Consider the following 19,275-nt stretch of genomic DNA (forward strand, 5'->3'; position numbering starts at 1 on the left):
CGTATCGTTGCCTGGGTCTCGAATTTTTCACCGTTTTAAAGGGAAATGAAGGACGAGAGATTGGATTTAATGTCTGTTCCACTTCCCTCCTTATGACCTCTTGAAGCGTCTCGGTTTTTTGCTCGCCGAGCAATCCAAGTGCCTTCTGAACTACGTCTCTCACTTTCTGACGAAGAGCACTTGTGAAATCAGTTCCTTCCTCCAGGCTCGAATCCTGCCTCGGGCATGGATGTGTGTGATGTCCTTAGGTTAGTCAGGTTTAAGTAGTTCTAAGTTCTAGGGGACTGATGACTTCAGATGTTAAGTCCCATAGTCCTCAGAGCCATTTGAACCATTTAAAAATCTTCCCACAACAAGTAATGTGGCCAGTTATATAAGAAAAAACTAAAGCCCTTCTTTTTGTTGACACCTGGACAGCCAATGAGATGTGTAATCTGCTGACGCTTCCTTCTTTCATCCATACAAAACTTTTGTGAAATTTATCACAGATACAATTATGGTATCTTGTGCAGAGCCATTAACATGTGGCATAATGGCCACTTCTTATGCCTTCAATCGTTTGTGTATTTTCAGTTCTCGACTCTGGTGTCCACGATAGCCAAGTCGATGGGTCCCCTGTCTTGGTTGGGAATGATTTGTTACACCAGATGTACTTTCTTGTTTAGATTTTTAAATAGTTATTTTATCGTGTGATTGTCTCACAGGTCTACATTTACCTAATTTTCACCTGTGACTATGGAGTCTATGGGGCTTAGAAATAGTATTTCATTATGTCTCATGGCGTTTCAAAATAATATTCAGTCGTTCTTATCATAGAAATCCATTTAATGCCATAAATGGCTGATGCTCGCAGAAAGTGATGTACAGGGCGATTTTTTATACCGTGTACGGACTCTAGGGATTGATCGATGAGAGGATACGGAACAAAAAAGGTCTAATGAACTTATGTCTGGAAATACATGGTTTCCATTTTAGAGACCATTTATTCAGTCGTACTTTGTTACAGATACTGCGGTGTAATACGCGCTGTACCATGCAGCCACAGTTGCAGTATGTATGGTTTCCTCCTAGAGGTTGGTACTGTTCCTCATACGTCATGCCCTAGCGCCCTCTCCTGCCATAGTAACTGGTAACGTTGTGTCCGATTCACTTCCGTTGCTGACTCACCTTGTAGTGGATGTGATACAGCGTTGTACACAGTGGTTCCGCATTCCAATCGAGAGCTTGCCGATGTTGTTGTTGTGGTCTTCAGTCCTGAGACTGGTTTGATGCAGCTCTCCATGCTACTCTATCCTGTGCAAGCTTCTTCATCTCCCAGTACTTACTGCATGGTGTTTATTTACGGAAAGGCAAATGGCAACGGGAGGCGGGCAGCAAGTTTGCATCAGGAGGCCTATCCCCGCCAACAACAACCACAGAATTCAGTGTTTGCAACAGGATATCGCCGTTTGTCTGAGACAGGGTCATTTCAGGAAGCAGGATATCATGAATGACCTACCACAAACGTTCGGAGACCAGACTTCCAGGAAAATGTGATTAACACTGTGGAAGGCGACCGCCGTGTCAGTACCAGGCATTTGCCCGCCAGCACAGGGTAAGCCAGACGGCCGTATGGAACATTCTCCATGACAGTTGTTACTACCCTTGTCACTTACAGATGTGCAGGGCGTACTAGCGACAGACTTTCCACATCGGGAGCAGTTTTGTCACAGGTTTCTTCACCAGGCAACCACGGTTCGGGGATTTGTGTCATCCACCCTATTCACAGATAGGCAATCTTTACGCGGAGTGGTATCTTCAACTTTTATAACAATCGTCTGTGGGATAGTATGCAGAACCACAACGGTATGGTGACAGCGAATCATCAGCATTGGTACAGCCAGAATGTGTGGGCTGAGATAACTGGCGATTGTATTTTGGGACCAGTCTTCCTCTCACGTCGCCTAACAGGCCGGATCCATCGGAGTTTCTTGCTGGTGACTTTGCCTTCCCTGCTGGAGGAAGTACCATTGATGATTCGAAGGGTTATGTGGCTGCTACAGGATGGTGCTCCAGCCCACTTCACCATCAACGACCGGACGTCTCTCAATCGTGTCTTCCCTGGTCGATGGATCGGACGAGGTGGTCCTGTTGGATGGCTTGCTCGTTCACCAGATCTCAACCCGTGCCATTTCTGGTTATGGACCTATCAAAAAAGTATCGTGTATGCAGTGCCCATTCCAGATGTGGAGACACTGGTGCAGAGTATTCATTCTGCCTTTGATACTGTTCGTATGCAGCCTGGCCGATGTGAACGTGTAAGACAGAAAATGCTACGGTGCGTACATGCATGCGTCGAGGCACATGGAAACCATTTTCAACAGACAATGTAACTGTGGCTGCATGGTACAGCGTGTATTAGACCGCAGTCTCTGTAACAATGTACACTGAATAAATAGTCTCTAGCATGGAAACCATGCATTTCCGGACATAAGTTCATTAGACCTTTTCTGTTCTGTATCCTCTAATTGATCAATCCCTAGGGTTTGTACAGGGTGCAAAAAATCACCCTGTATATACTTCCACTCAAAAATGGTTTTAATTTAGATGTAAATAAACAATATATAATAACACTGACCCATGTAAAATAAAACTACCATCGTTAAATACTGGGATTAAGACTGAGATTCATTGAAATTTCACGCATAATCACACTGACGCACCATCCTGATTTTAGAACCGGTAGATGTCCCATCCCCGCCCCCACCCTCTCCAGGGAACCGTGGCCCTTGCAGTGCTGGGGTGTCATGCAGGCCTCAACTAATACAGACAGCCGCGTCGTAGGTGCAACCACAACAGAGGAGTATCTGTTGAGAGACCACACAAACGGGTAGTTCTTGAAGAGGGTCAGCAGCCTTTTCAGTAGTTGCTAACGCAAGTCTGGATGATTGACTGATCTGGCCTTGTAACATCAGCCAATATCAACACGGTTTTGCTTGGCTGGTACTGCAAACTGCTGAAAGCAAGGTGAAACTACAGCCGCCATTTTTTCCGGGGACATGCAGCTCTACTGTTTGGTTAAATGATAATGGTATCCTCTTAGGTAAAATATTCTGGAGGGAAAAGGAGTCCCCTATTCGGATCTTCGGACGGAGACTACTCAGGAGGATGACGTCACTAGAAGAAAGAAAACTGGCTTTCCACGGGTCGGAGCGTCGAATGTTAGACCTCTTAATCGGGCAGAAAGGTTAGAAAATTTAAAAAGGCAAATGAATAGTTTGAAGTTAGATATGTGGGAATTAGCAAAGCTCTCTGGCAGGGGAAACAGGACCTCTGGTCAAGTGAGTACAGGGTCATAAATACAAAATCAAATAGGGATAATATAGATGTAGGTATAATAATGAATAAGTAAAAGGAATGCGGGTAAGCTACTATCGACAGCCAAGAGAGACATGAAGCCAACACGCACCACAGTAGTACAAGTATATGTGCTAACCAGCGCGGCAGATGGTGAAGAGATTCAAACAATGTTTGATGGGGCAAAACAAATTACTCAAGAAGTTAAGGTACAAGGCCCGGCATGGACAGTGCAGCGGCTCGACGTAGCATGGACTCAGCGAGTCGTTGAAAGTCCCATGCAAAAGTACTGAGCCATGGTGCCTCTACGGCCATCCATAATTGCAAAAGTGTTGCCGGTGCAGGATTTTGAGCACAAACTGACCTCTCGGTTATGTCCCATAAACGTTCGATGGGTAGCCAAATCATTCGTTCAAATTGTCCAGAATGTTGTTCTAACCAATCGCGAACAACTGTGGTCCGGTGACATGTCATCCATAAAAATTCCGTGCCGGCCGCTGTGGCCGCGCCGTTCTAGGCGCTTCAGTCTGGAACCGCGCGACCGCTACGGTCGTAGGCTCGAATCCTGCCTCGGCCATGGATGTGTGTGATGTCCTTAGATTAGTTAGGTTTAGGTAGTTCTAAGTTCTAGAGGACTGATGACCTCACATGTTAAGTCCCATAGTGCTCCGAGCCATTTGAACCACAAAAATTCAGTCGTTATTTCGAAACATGAATTTCATGAATGGCTGCAAATGGTGGCCAAGTAGTCGAACAGAACGATTTCTAGTCAATGATCGGTTCAGTTGGACTAGAGGGCCCAGTCCATTCCATGTAAACACAGACCACACCATTATGGAGCCCCCACCAGCTTACACAGTGCCTTGTTGACAGCTTGGGTCCATGGTGCGTGGGGTCTGCGCCACACTCCAACCCTACCATCACTTCTTACCAACTGAAATCGGGACCCATCTGACCAGGGCACGGTTTTCCAGTCGTCTAGCGTCCAACCGATATGATCACGGGCCAGCATTGGGGTACATGGAAGGAACCTCCACGAAGATTGCAATAAGAGAAGACCAAGATATGAGTAGCAATCGAGTGTACCCTGGGCAACGGCAGAAGAAGCGCGCTGACGGCAAATCCTTTCACAGCCGGTCTCCATTCAAATGGGAAATGACAAAGCTATCGCAGCTTCTATTTATTGGAAATGCTGACCAGACACGGAAATGAATGGATGACGGGCCAACGTGAAGCGCTGCGGGTGATGTCGCGCTGTTTTCAAAGGCTCTCGCGTCGGTCGGCTGCTGCCACAGCCCATTAACGCCAAATTTCACTGCACTGTCCTAACGGATACGTTCGTCGTACGTCTCACATAGATTTTTGCGGTTATTTCACGTAGTGTTGCTTGTCTGTTACCACTGACAACTCTACGCAAACGCCGCTGCTCTCGGTCGTTAAGTGAAGGCCGTCGGCCACTGCGTTGTGTGTAGTGAGAGGTAATGCCTGAAATTTGGTATTCTCGGCACAGTCTTGATTCTGTGGATCTCGGAATATTGAATTCCCAGACGATTTCCAAAATGGAACGACTTATGCATCTAGCTCCAACTACGATTGCGCGTTAAAAGTTTGTTAATTCCCATCGTGTGGCCATAATCACATCGGAAATTTTTTCACATGAATCACCTGAGTGCAAGTGACAGCTCCGCCAATACAATGCCCTTTCATACCTTGCGTACGCGATACTACCGCCATCTCTATCACTATCTCATGACTTTTGTCACCTAGGGTTAGGAAACGAGACACTGCAAGTAATACATGAGTTTTGTGATTTAGTCAAATAACTGATGATGACTGAAGGAGGGAAGATATATAAAATGTAGAGCGGCAATGGCAAGGAAAGTGTTTCTGAAGAAGAGAAATTTGTGAGCATCGAATATTGATTAAAGTATTAGGAAGTATTTTCTGAAGATATTTGTCTGCATTGTAACCTTGTACGAAAGTGAAACGTGGACGATAAACAGTTCAGACAAGAAGAGAACAGAAGTTTCTGCTATGTGGTGCTGCAGAAGAATGCTCAAGTCAGATGCACAGCTCATACAAATAACGAGGAGGTAATGAATAGAATTGGCGAGAAAGAAGTCTGTGGCATAAATTAACTAAAAGAAGGGATCGCTTGAAAGGACACGTTCTGAGACATCAAAGGATCACCAATTTAGCAGCAGAAGTGTGTGTATGGGGGAGGAGGGGGGGTAGGAGGGAGGGGAGGAGGGCGTGAAAAATGTAGAGGGAGACCAAGAGATGAATACTGAAAGCAGGTTCAAAAAGCTGTAGACTGCACTACTTATTTGGAGACGAACAAATTTGCACAGGAGGGCTTCCTCAAACCAGTCTTCGGACTGAAGACCACAACACAACAACCAGTAGGTCTGACAATGAGTACCATACAGTACACAAGTAATGCTGTTACGTTGTTATACATGGATGCATCGTAATTTTTGCAAACTGTTGCTATGTGTGCAGGAGCACCTGAAGATAGAACTGGCAGTCCCTGGACCGTGCACTGAAGAAAATAAAAACCATTTCTGCAGTCAGATGTTATTTATGTACAATTGAAAAGTCAATTAATCTATGTTGAACCGTCCTGTAAACAAACGTATGCTCCGCCATTGTTCATTGGCTACAATGCTCAAGCATCTGGTGTTGTAAGATCACTGAAAGCAGCTCTTATTTATGCCTTAGTATTTTGTTGTTATTCCAGCGCGAATGAAATTTTACTGTCTTGTCGATTGAATTCAACACAGCTGATAAACCTGATTTCAAAAACAGAATCAATGTCTTTGTCTCGCACAACGTAGAGAAATGAAAAGTACAATTATAAGAAAAACACTATTCCTGGAAAAGGATATTTTCTCATCTCTTATAGTCCTTCTGTTTTTATTTATAAATAATAATTTATGCACTATTAATAATTTATAAGGCTCAAATAAAATATGTCCCTTTATACAACATTCTAAAACCAACGAGGTACAGAGTCTTATGTTGTTTTCAGCTTATTTGTTGGGTTTATATATTTTGCACTTTATATGTTCTAGATACATTTAATTTGTTCTGTGCAATACTTTTCATCACCGTTGTTCACTTAAATAACAATGTTGAATAAAGCTACTTTTTTTATTGAATCTACTTACAAGATTACAAAATTTGATAATTCTGAGCACAAAAAGCTGCAGAAAGTGAGGGCGGGGGGGGGGGGGGGAGAGGTGGAGAGTGGAGTGGGGGGGGGGGGGGGGGGAGGGAGAGGCAGGTGGACGCAGCTTTGAAAGTCCTGCCAGAGGTGCAGGATCACCTCATTACGGCTCTATTACTGCCAACTTTTTACACTTTCAGTTCAAGATGTAAAATGAGTCATTTTCAAGCTTTCAGAAACTTAGGAACGTTTCCGAAATCTACGTACTGTGGGTAACAGGAACAAAAGTAACGTCCACCCAGAATTCAGTTCAGAAATCGCTTCAGCAAGCAACAGGACGTCCAGTTGAACAGCGAGGTGTTTGATTGTGATGCGTCGATCACCTCGAATGAGAGTGTCCGCACGTTCCAACACTGCAGGAATCATAGTTGTGTGCGGCCGGCCGGCACGCGGGAAGTCGGACAGGTTTGAGCGACCTTGTTGCTATGATGACTGACGCCTCGCCAACGACTCACGTTGGTTTTGTTCACTGTCCGGTCTCCGTAGAGATTCTACAAGCGCCTATGAATATCTGCGATGCTCTGGTTTACCGCCAAAACAAACTCAATGACAGCTCTCTGCTTGCAACGCACCTCCGTTACGGACGCCATTTTGAAGGTTACGTGTAGCGCCGCCACCTATCGCAACTTCACGAAACTATAGGGACTGATGCGGGGTATATTCCACGGTGTCCCACAACAGACTCTGCATTTTTCAACTAAAATTGGCCGAGAAAAAAATTGTTGCATCATTCATTGAACGCACCTCACAGTTCGGTAAGTGCAGACAGATTTAGGCTGCACGTCCCTCCAGAAATTGCACCGGAAAGCGTAGCCTGCTGCTGGACAGGGAGCAGCTTTTCTTTATACGGGAATTTCGTGCCGTTTCAGTGAATTACTGACTTCCTCCGGCTGACCATGAAGCATGGATGGAGCTGCCTGCCTTCCGTTTCTGTCGTAAGTAGATATATTTGCATATAAACATCCTCAGAAATTTTCGTGTTTGTGTGTGATTAAGTGGGATTAGAAATACAAAGAATGAGAAGAGACACTCAAATCTATTGCCATTTTTCAACATAATGTCCAAATTCGTAATAGTGAGTTCTGTAAAAAATTATTATTTCATCTCCAACCATTTCAAAGCTTTAAGGCGGCATCTTCGTGTTGTTGTTGTGGTCTTCAGTCCGAAGACTGCTTTGGTGCAGCTCTTCACGCTAGTCTATCATGTGCAAGCCTCTTCATCTCTGCATGTCTACTGCAACATACATTCATTTGAACCCTCTTACATATCGGAACACTGACCTCCGTCTACAGTTTTCAGCACTTAAACTTCACTCCATTACAAAACTGACGAATCCTTCGTACCCCAAGACGTGTCCCGCCAACCGACCCTTCGTTTTAGTCAACTTACACCATAAATTTCTGTTTTAAAATTCGACTCAGTACCTCCCTTATTCATTATTTGATCTACCTATGATCTATCTATGATTGTCGATGTAGAGAGGATATAAAATGTAGACTGGCAATGGCAAGGAAAGCGTTTCTGAAGAAGAGAAATTTGTTAACATCGAGTATAGATTTAAGTTCAGGAAGTCGTTTCTGAAAGTGTTTGTATGGAGTGTAGCCATGTATGGAAGTGAAACATGGACGAAAAATAGTTTGGACAAGAAGAGAATAGAAGCTTTTGAAATGTGGTGCTACAGAAGAATGCTGAAGATTAGATGGGTAGATCACATAACTAATGAGGAGGTATTGAACAGATTTGGGGAGAAGAGAAATTTGTGGCACAACTTGACTACAAGAAGGGATCGGTTGGTAGGACACGTTCTGAGGCATCAAGGGATCACCAATTTAGTATTGGAGGGCAGCGTGGAGGGTAAAAATCGTAGAGGGAGATCATGAGATGAATACACTAAGCAGATTCAGAAGGATGTAGGTTGCAGTAGTTACTGGGAGATGAAGAAGCTTGCACAGGATAGAGTAGCATGGAGAGCTGCATCAAACCAGTCTCAAGACTGAAGACCACATCATCAACAACAACAACAACAACAACATCTAATCTTCAGCGTTCTCCTGTAGCAGTACATCTCAAAAGCTTCTATTCTATTATTGTCTGAACTGTTTACAGTCCAACATTCATTTCCGTACAAGGCTATATTCCAGAAAAATCCTTTCAAAAAATAATTCCTAACACTTAAGTTTATATTCGATAATGACACAGTTCTCTTTTTCAGAAGTTGTTATTTTGTAATCTCCGGTTTGCATTTTCTATCCTCTGTACTTTTCGGCTATCATCTGCTATTTTGCCGCTCAAGTAGCAAAACTCACCTGCTACTTCTAATGTCTCATTTCCTAATTCCCCCAGCATCACCTTATTTAACTCGATTACATTCCATTACCCTTGTTTTATGGCGGTCAAAAACCAGGTAGCTATTACTGCCACTTACATAGTCGATAATCGATATCCTGGCGTCAGCTATATGTCTGCCATATTGGAGTAATATTGTGAATGTTTATGTGCAGTTACAAACCGAATTCTGCAATGAATTTGAGAAATTACTCCAGGAACCTGTTTAGTGCTCAGTGCTTGTAATGTAGTGGTGCAATTCTACAAAATGAAGCTCCCAATACATAAATCGTTCGTAGAACCTCTGGAATGTTGAAAGAATGTGAAACAATTAGTGCAACATACTAATACAATAAAACAGTCCACTCCGCCGCAGTTCCTCACACCTTTTCCTTTCCAGTGCGCCCGCAGCTTGCATGAGGTCGAAAAACGACATATTTTATTTCAAATATAAGTTTTTCGCTGCGCTATTATTTTATTTATTTACTCGTAGTGATACAAATTACATGACGAGATCGTTTCGGCGTTTTGCCATTATCGAGTCTACCTGTGAAAATGGTGTAACAGGTATAACCACGTGTAAATAAATAAATAGTGCAGTAAAAACCTTGTGCTTAAAATAAAATATGTCGTTCCTGACACCTTGCTTTCTCAGAGGAAGCAAGTGAGACAAGACTGTGTATCTATAGTTCGTAAAGTACTGAATCATTAATTTTAGATTATGTCGTTAACTTGTTTTCAAATGCATGTAATAAAAAAATTTGACACCGAGCAAAGCATACTGGAAAACGTATAATTTTTTTTTTAAAAAAAGAGAAAATGCTCCTCTTAGCAGACAAGACAATTTAGAAGAAGAAAAATTATTTCATTTCGTTTTTAGGGACTACAATGACCTACAAAGTGAATTGCAAATGAACATTTCGATCCCTGGAGTAACAAATGTTGCCAGGTATGAAACCAAGATGCGGTCCGGCGAATGTAACAAGAAAAGTTATTATACATTAAATGCGTAATGAACGAAATAAACCATGTAGAACTAGACTGGATTGTCCATTGAGAACATCCGAAAAAATTACAGTGGGAAGACCCGTCGTGGTGTTAGTAACTACGGGCGTCGTTAGCCCGAGATTTGACGAGGTGTAACATAAACAACGCGAGCCGTTGGTAGCTATGGTGCTCACCCTGGTGAAGCAGGAGCGGGCAGCATCCCACGTGCGTACCGCTGCCGGCTTGCGAGCCACTGGCCAGCAGCGCATTGGCAGCTGGGAGGCCAAACGAGTCCCCACCTCCACACGGAAGGGGCGGAGCCGCCCTCTCTGCATACTTCTCGACACGTTTCATAACCGCACTGTGCTGCAGTGATTTTGTCATTAGGAACGAAGCGAGAACTCTGCCCACGGAAAGACCACGTCAGCAGTTCCCAAAGTGTTTCCACGACGGTTCCAAGGTAAGACTCAACTTTACGTGGCTAGCACAACTTTTAATATTCTCACCAGTGACAACTCGCCTCTTTTTGAGCTCACGAGCAACCCTAGCAGATGTCAGCGGAGTGAATTTTATTTGCGTTGCTGGCGCTACGGCCAGTCCGCTAGGGCACTGGCCGTCTTTCTCACCTCATGACGCACGTTGGCTCCTAGCCATCCAGCCTCTCTCAAAATTTCGTCACCCGCATTCTTCTCAATATCCACCACACCACTCACTCGGTTCCGAGACAATCACAGTACAATCTTAGCGTGAATTTCTGTATCGCCATTATCATCAGCAGGAGCAACCATTTGACTACCGCTGCGTAAGGACCTCCTCTTCATATTTTCATGCATTACATCCACATATACAGCATGCTTGAGAAGGAACAGTAAATACTTCGAGAGATGTTAGTATAGCCTAAGTCGAATAAAACATTCTATATAACATGGTCCAACTTTTATTGGATACAGAGATATAGCTGATTAGATACAAGTTTTCATTCGTGTATTATTAATCAAGTTGCAGTGGGTTTATTGAATGATTGACATTTGTAAGCATGCCGCACGTATTTACAAGTTCTGAGTATGCCGATATGCTTCTTGTACACGGATTTTGTAATGGAAAAGCTGCTGCTCCTTGTGCAGAATATGGTAGACGATTTCTTAACCTCAAAGTACCAGTCAAGCTTATTTTCACTAAACTGAGTGAGACTGGTGCAGTGGCAACCTGTCATATTTCATCTGACGGTGCAAATGAACAGTGTGTGGATGAAGTGGAAGACATTATTCCTTTGATAAGACATAGTCAAAACTGACAGATTCAAATGGTTCAAATGGCTCTGAGCACTATGGGACTTAACATCTGAGGTCATCAGTCCCCTAGAATTTAGAACTACTTAAACCTAACTAACCTAAGGACATCACACACATCCATGCCCGAGGCAGGATTCGAACCTGCGACCGTAGCAGAAACTGACAGAACCAGACGTTGTAGAGAGTTTCAGGGAGAGCATTAGGGAACGTTTGACAGGAATGGGGCAAAGAAATACAGTAGAAGAAGAATGGGTAGCTTTGAGGGATGAACTAGTGAAGGCAGAAGAGGGTCAAGTAGGTAAAAAGACGAGGGCTAGTACAAATCCTTGGGTAACAGAAGATATATTGAATTTCATTGATGAATGGAGAAAATATAAAAACGCAGTAAATGAAGCAGGCAAAAAGGACTACCAACGTCTCAAAACTGAGATCGACAGGAAGTGCAAAATGGCTAAGCAGGAATGAGTAGAGGACAAATGTAAGGATGTAGAGGCATATATCACTAGGGGTATAATAGATACTGCCTACAGGAAAATCAAAGAGACCTTTGGAGAAAAGAGAACCACTTGTATGAATATCAAGAGGTCAGATGGAAAACCAGTTCTAAGCAAAGATGGGACAGCAGAAAGGTGGAAGGAGTATACAGAGGGTCTATACAATGGCGATGTACTCGAGGACAATATTACTGAAATGGAAGAGGTCATAGATGAAGATGAAATGGGAGATATGATACTGTGTGGAGAGTTTGACAGAGCACTGAAAGACCTAAGTCGAAACAAGGCCCCGGGAGTAGACAACATTCGTTTAGAACTACTAACAGCCTTGGGAGAGATAGCCCTGACATAACTTTACCATCTGGTGAGGAAGATGTATGAGAGAGGCGAAATACCCTCAGACTTCAAGAAGAATATAATAATTCCAATCCCAAAGAAAGCAGGTGATGACACATGTGAAAATTACCGGTAGAAGCCGACCGGGAAGATCAGTTTGGATTCCGTAGAAATGTTGGAACACGCGAGGCAATACTGACCCTACGACTTATCTTAGAAAATATACTAAGGTAAGGCAAACCTACGTTTCTAGCATTTGTAGACTTAGAGAAAGCTTTTGACAATATTGATTGGAATACTCTGTTTCAAATTCTGAAGGTGGCAGGGGTAAAATACAGGGAGCGAAAGGCTATTCACAATTTGTACAGAAACCAGATGGCAATCATACGAGTCGAGGGGCATGAAAGGGAAGCAGCGGTTTGGAAGGGAGTGAGACAGGGTTGTAGCCAATCCCCGATGTTATTCAATCTGCATATTGAGCAAGCAGTAAATGAAACAAAAGAAAAATTTGGAGTAGGTATTAAAATCCATGGAGAAGAAATAAAAACTTTGAGGTTCGCCGATGACATTGTCATCCTGTCAGAGACAGCAAAGGGCCTGGAAGAGCAGTTGAACGAAATGCACAGTGTCTTGAAAGGAGGATATAAGATGATCATCAACAAAAGCAAAACGAGGATAATGGAATGTAGTCGAATTAAGTCGGGTGATGCTGAGGGAATTAGATTAGGAAATGAGACACTTAAAGTAGTAGATGAGTTTTGCTATTTGGGGAGCAAAATAACTGATGATGGTCGAAGTAGAAAGGATATAAAATGGACACTGGAAATGGTAAGGAAAGCGTTTCAGAAGAAGAGAAATTTGTTAACATGGAGTATAGATTTAGGTGTCAGGAAGTCATTTCTGAAAGTATTTGTATGGAGTGTAGCTATGTATGGAAGTGAAACATGGACGATAAATAGTTTGGACAAGAAGATAATAGAAGCTTTTGAAATGTGGTGCTACAGAAGAATGCTGAAGATTAGATGGGTAGTTCACATAACTAATGAGGAAGTATTGAATAGGATTGGGGAGAAGAGAAGTTTGTGGCACAACTTGACGAGAAGAGGGGATCGGTTGGTAGGACATGTGTTGAGGCATCAAGGGATCACCAATTAAGTATTGGAGGGCAGCGTAGAGGGTAAAAATCGTAGAGGTCGACCAAGAGATGAATACACAAAGCAGATTCAGAGAGACGTAGGTTGCAGTAGTTACTGGGAGATGAAGAAGCTTGCACAGGATAGAGTAGCATGGAGAGGTGCATCAAACCAGTCTCTGGACTGAAGACCGCAACAACAGTAACAAGACATAGCCCTATAACAAACACATGTAGAATTTCTGCATGTGCCAGTGTTCGATACGAAAATGTAGCGGATGTTACACATGCGTTAAAGAACGCCAAAATAAACTCAGAAGAGCTACACGTGACGCTATAAAGAGAATTCGAAAGTGTGTTGAAGTCGGAGGTGGACTTAATGAAAATCAACTTTGAACTTAATCATTTGCCTTTGATTAAGATCTTCTGTGAGTATTTCTTTGGGTTACATTATAACACGTACACTATCCTATCGAAACTATATAACACCCCTGCATAATGAGGAATTGACCACTGTATGTCACGAAAGGTGGGCCGACCAATGTAAAAGGAGGCGGGGAGTGTTGGTTTGTCAGCAGAGAAGCAGAAACAGAAGGAGAGTTCAGTGACTTTGAACGTGGACTAGTCATTAGATGTCGCCTGAGTAACAAATCCATCAGGGACATTTCAAAAGTTCTGAAGTTGCGCAAGTCGAATGTTGGTGACGTGATTGTGAAGCGTAAACGAGAAGAAGCAACCACAGCTAAAGCAACACCTGCAAGAGCTCGTGTACTGACGAGCAGCACCGTCGGGCGTTGCGGAAGGTGGTTGTCAAAATAAATATGACATAAAGTAAGCGGGAGGAATGATTAAGGAGTTCGAAAGTGCTAATAGCAGCCCAGCTTGAAAGAGTGCAGTGATGTTGGTGAGAAGCGCATCGTCCAAATTTGGGGGAGAACTGGTGTGATATCGCAGGGCGATTTAAATGAAGAGTGGCGTGAAACGTTTGGCAAGAGTGTCATAATCGGCTATTTCTCTTCCGAAATGCAGGAAAGAGAGTCGGGCAAGATACTCAGCCGCGTACTACACATATATCACACACACACACACACACAGACACACACACACACACACACACACACACACACACACACACACACACACTTTCAGAAAGAATCGCAACACCACACATAATTAATTTAGAGTAATGATATTTTGGGAATACATTTGCCTAGGTAACATATTTAAATGATTATCATTGCAAGATCACAGGTAATGTAAGCGACGGATCAGCCATTACAAATGCGAAATGTTGGTAAATAAATAACCGCCAGCCGCCAGAATATTGAATGCAAGCATGTAAACGTGCATGCACTGTGTTGCAAAGGTGCCGGATTCCGATTTGTGGGATGGAGTTCCGTGCCTGTTGCACTTGGTCGATCTATACAGGGACAGTTAACGCTCGTTGTGGATGACGCTGGAGTTGTCCGATGATGTCCCATACGTGCTCGATTGGAAACAGATCTGGTGATCGAGGAGGCCAAGGCACAACACTCTATAGAGGATGTTGGGTTACAACAGACGTACGTGGGAGAGCGTTATCCTGTTGGAAAACACCCCCTGGAATGCTGTTCACGGATGGCAGCACAACAGGTCGAATCACCAGATTGACGTACGCACCCCAGACCGTAACCTCAGGTGTAGGTCCACTGTGTCTAGCACGGAGACAGGTTGGTTGCAGGCCCTCAACTGGCCACCTCCTAACCAACGCACAGCCATCACTGGCGCTGAGGCCTCCATACTGCCCTCCAATGATCCCTCGCTTGACACCACTGAAGACGGAAATGGGGGTGGTTTGGGGTCCGTGGAACGCACGTTACGGGGCGTCTGTTCGGAGCTGTCCTTGCAGTAACCGATTTGTAACAGTCCGTTGTGTCGCTCTGGTGCGAACTGTTGCTCATAACTGCGTCTTTGTCGCCTTAAACTAACATCATCTCATCTGAAAGGCAACTAAAGCTCACTACCGTTACAGTGTGTATTTAAAGCAAACTCGATTTGCGTCTTCATAGTGGCGCTACTAGCGCCTCTCTTATGCGACTGGCGCGAAATCTGCATAGACATCATCTTTCGGATATAAAAACACGCCTACCAACTTTTCTTGGAGTTGCGATTATTTCTCCGTCACGTTTCATTAGACTTTTTTTAAAGCACACCGAGTCGTATCGTCTGTATAATTTTGGCAGTTTATACCGTTATATATGAATCATGTGTCGAATAGAATGGTGGGCATTTTGAACACTTATTGCAGTATTGGTGTAACACGAAACAGAGTAATGTGGCTTTCATTTTCGTTACGGTACTGTTGTAGAAAGGGAAAATAATTTCAATTTAATTCTCGTTACGTATTGTATAAAGCGGAAAATGTTGATTGTAATTAACGCACAACAAATTACGTGGTATTTGGTTGATTTTGTACTAAGGGAAACACATTGTATTTGATGTTAACTTTTCTTTTCTATCACGACCTTCGTTATGGTAATGTTGTAAAAGAGAAAACGTCTGGTTGTACTTAATTCATTGTTTCCGTAAAACGAATTACATGTTCTTGAAAACCCAGTAACTGTTTAGGTTGCTGATTTCGGTAGTACCTAGACGGCGCGCCGTGTCGTTGTACACGTCCGATGTTTACATGACTCCGGTTCGTCCGTTACCTTTCTCTGACCGCAACGTCGATGTCGGTAACGCACAGCAAGGTCATATATATATACAACTACACGGCGCGCCGGCTAGATACTACCGAAAGAAGCAATGTAAACAGATACTGGGTTTTCAGCGCCGTTTTTCCGTAAATGTATGGGCGGGTATAATCGATAATTACAGTATTAGTCCTTACGTTTTACCTGCGCGATTGACTGGTAACAATTTCCGGTTTACGGAAACAATGAATTAAGTACAACCGGACGTGCTCTCTTTTACAATATTACCATAACGAAGGTCGTGATAGAAAAGAAAAGTTAACATCAAATACAATGTGTTTCCCTTAGTACAAAATCAACCAAATACCACGTAATTTGTTGTGTGTTAATTACAATTAACATTTTCCGCTTTATACAGTACGTAACGAGAATTAAATTGAAATTATTTTCCCTTTCTACAACAGTACCGTAACGAAAATGAAAGGCACATTACTATGTTTCGTGTTACACCAATACTGCAATAAGTGTTCAAAATGCCCACCATTCTATTCGACACATGATTCATTACCGCGAACCCAGTTTCTTCGCACTTGTTCACATCCACGCAAATTTGCATCTATGGCCTTGACAACATCGAACATCCTGTGGTTAAGTTCGTCCACGTTATTTACTTGCTGATCATAAATAAGTTCCTTCATATTGCCGTGAAAGGAAAAATCCAGTGGATTTAAATCAGGGCTGAGTGCTGGCCATCTACGTTGACCACGTGTTATCCATCGTCCTGGGAATCGTCTATTCAAACATCTTCGTACTCTGTGACCAATGTGGGATGCAGCACCACCGTGGAGGAACCACATGTTATGACGTACGGCTAGCAGAATATTTTGTAATGAAGTTGGTAGCAATATTTCCCCTAGAAAGGTTCGGAAATTGTTACCAGTCAATCGCGCAGGTAAAACGTAAGGACTAATACTGTAATTATCGATTATACCCGCCCATACATTTACGGAAAAACGGCGCTGAAAATGTGTTGGTACTACGTGGTGCGGATTTTGGACACTCCACGTGTGCTTCTTATGCAAATTGGCTATACCGTCGCGAGTGAAACACGCTTCATCTGTGGCGAGTGTTTTGTTTATAAAATCATGCTGCGCACTTTGTAACAAAAACCACTTCGAGAGTTCTCGTCGCGGAGAGTAATATGCTCTTGCAATGCTTGTAAACGTTGAATGTGGTATGGCTGCAGACACTCCTCTTTCAAAGTGCGATGAAAGACAGTGTGCGATTTACCCACTTGGCGGGCGATGCTTTTAGTACTATAAGCACGATCTTCGTGGATGCGGTCCATCCTCAGGTTCCAAAGTACGTTCTTCGCGTTGTGGGCCTCTGCCTTCCGAGCGGGGTAGTAAAGAGCCAGTATATTTCAATCTATGCAATTTAAATATGTACTCGTAAGCTGTAGTCTGTCATGATTTACTTAATAATAAAACGAAACCACATCAGAACAGACATAAGTTTCGCACACAGAATTAGAGGTAAAGATAACTACTGTGTATTTTGTTACAAATGAGTCGCAAAATAATCGAGTAAAAGTAGAAAATTATGATGAAACAAACCTTTGGTGAACACCGACAAATTTCGATCTTTCGGGAAGTCTTCTTTGTGGGAAATATATATATATATATATATATATATATATATATATATATATATATATATATATATATATATATATGAGGATTGGGACTTTAATAGTGGCAACTATTTATTTACAGCTCGTACCAAATAGATACGTGTTTCAAAGTTTTACTGACCTTCAACGCAGTCACCAGCATTAAGTATAACCCACTGCCAGCGATGTGGAGGTCACAGGATACTCTTAGCAGTGCCAGGTGTGTTGACCGTTCGAGCAGTGCAGTCTGTTGCCCGACTAATTTGTAGCAGTTCAAAAATGGCTCTGAGCACTATGCGACTTAACTTCTGATGTCATCAGTCGCCTAGAACTTAGAACTAATTAAACCTAACTAACCTAAGGACATCACACACATCCATGCCCGAGGCAGGATTCGAACCTGCGACCGTAGAGGTCGCTCGGCTCCAGACTGTAGCGCCTAGAACCGCACGGCCACTCCGGCCGGCATTTGTAGCAGTACTGAAGCGACTGCCGTGAAGTGTTTCCTTCAATTTAGAAATCGAGTTGAACATGACATTATTTTCATGAAGTATTCACTAGAATGTCTTAAAAAGAAACAAAAACTGTCTACATACCGAGACTTCAAACGCATAAATTTGCCTGGCCTCGAAACTGAGGCACAAGAAATAGCTTGGGGGATGACCTCTACTCCCCTCATGGACATAAATGAAAAACTTCAGGATTTCACCAACAAAATTACTCAACTATATGACAAATATGCTCCAATAAAGACCAGAAGAGTAAAAACGAAACCTGCACCTTGGCTGACTGACGAACTAAAACAGCTGATGAACTTCAGAGACGGTGCACATCGAGCATACAAGATACACCTTACACCTTAAAATCATACTCTATACAAGCAGAAAAGAAACAAAGTCAGTCAAGCGGTGAGAAATGCTAAGCTCAGGCATGTCCGTGCATTATCTGACAATAGACGTAGACCAGCTATCCTGTGGAAAAATCTCCGTAGTCTCGGTTTAGGCAAAATAAAAGTTGCAGAAAATCCCATGGTCCCAGCTGAATAACTAAACTGATTCTTCACATTACCTACAACCACAATTGAACCGCAAAAATAAAAGCAGAGAATCATTGATTACGTCATGGGGATGAACGATTCTAGCAAAGAAAAATTCTATCTACAACACGTCACTTGCAATACTGTCAAGAAAGCCATCGTGCGGATTAAATCAACATCTGCTGGACATGGTGGCATCACTATCTAGATGGTAAAACTTATTATTGATCCACTACTGCCCTCTATAACAGACATTTTCAACGATTCCTTAATCACAAGTGTTTTCCCTGAGGCCTGGAAACTGGGGCAAATTAAGCCGCTGCCTAAAAAGGACATTGCCACTGTACCCTCTGACTACCGCCCCATCTGCATTCTTCCTGCACTATCTAAATCCTTAGAACACATAATCCACGACAAGCTCACCAACTACCTAACTACTAACAACCTACTAGACGAATACCAATCAGGTTTCCGTAAACATCGAAGCACAACATCCGCGTTGATAAAGGTAACAGATGACCTGAATCTTGCCATGGATAGACAATAAGCGATTATCATTTGTTTCTTAGATTTCAGCAAAGCATTTGATACTGTCGACTTCGACATCTTACTTGACAAACTTAGCGGCCTAAATTTCTCGCCAAGTGCAGTGCAATGGTTTCGCTCATCTACATCTACATGGATACTCTACAAATCACATTTAAGTGCCAGGCAGAGGGTTCATCGAACCACCTTCACAATTCTCTAGTGTTCCAGTCTCG

At 43.0% G+C, this 19,275-nt stretch overlaps 1 protein-coding gene across 4 annotated transcripts in view; it reads right to left on the reverse strand.

Annotated features, from left to right (window-relative positions):
• The window catches only part of LOC124569472, a 463,279-nt gene that overhangs the window by 56,978 nt on the left and 387,026 nt on the right, over positions 1 to 19,275 (reverse strand). The window contains exon 1 of one of the 4 annotated variants that reach the window (XR_006971242.1): positions 10,072 to 10,210. The exons of the other annotated variants lie outside the window; for them this stretch is intronic. The gene's annotated coding sequence lies outside the window, so the exon portion shown is untranslated. Of the gene's footprint in view, positions 1 to 10,071; positions 10,211 to 19,275 lie in introns of those variants that run through there. 4 annotated transcript variants of the gene reach the window in all.

The sequence above is a fragment of the Schistocerca americana genome, unplaced genomic scaffold, assembly GCF_021461395.2.
Source record: "Schistocerca americana isolate TAMUIC-IGC-003095 unplaced genomic scaffold, iqSchAmer2.1 HiC_scaffold_15, whole genome shotgun sequence".
NCBI lineage: Eukaryota > Metazoa > Arthropoda > Insecta > Orthoptera > Acrididae > Schistocerca > Schistocerca americana.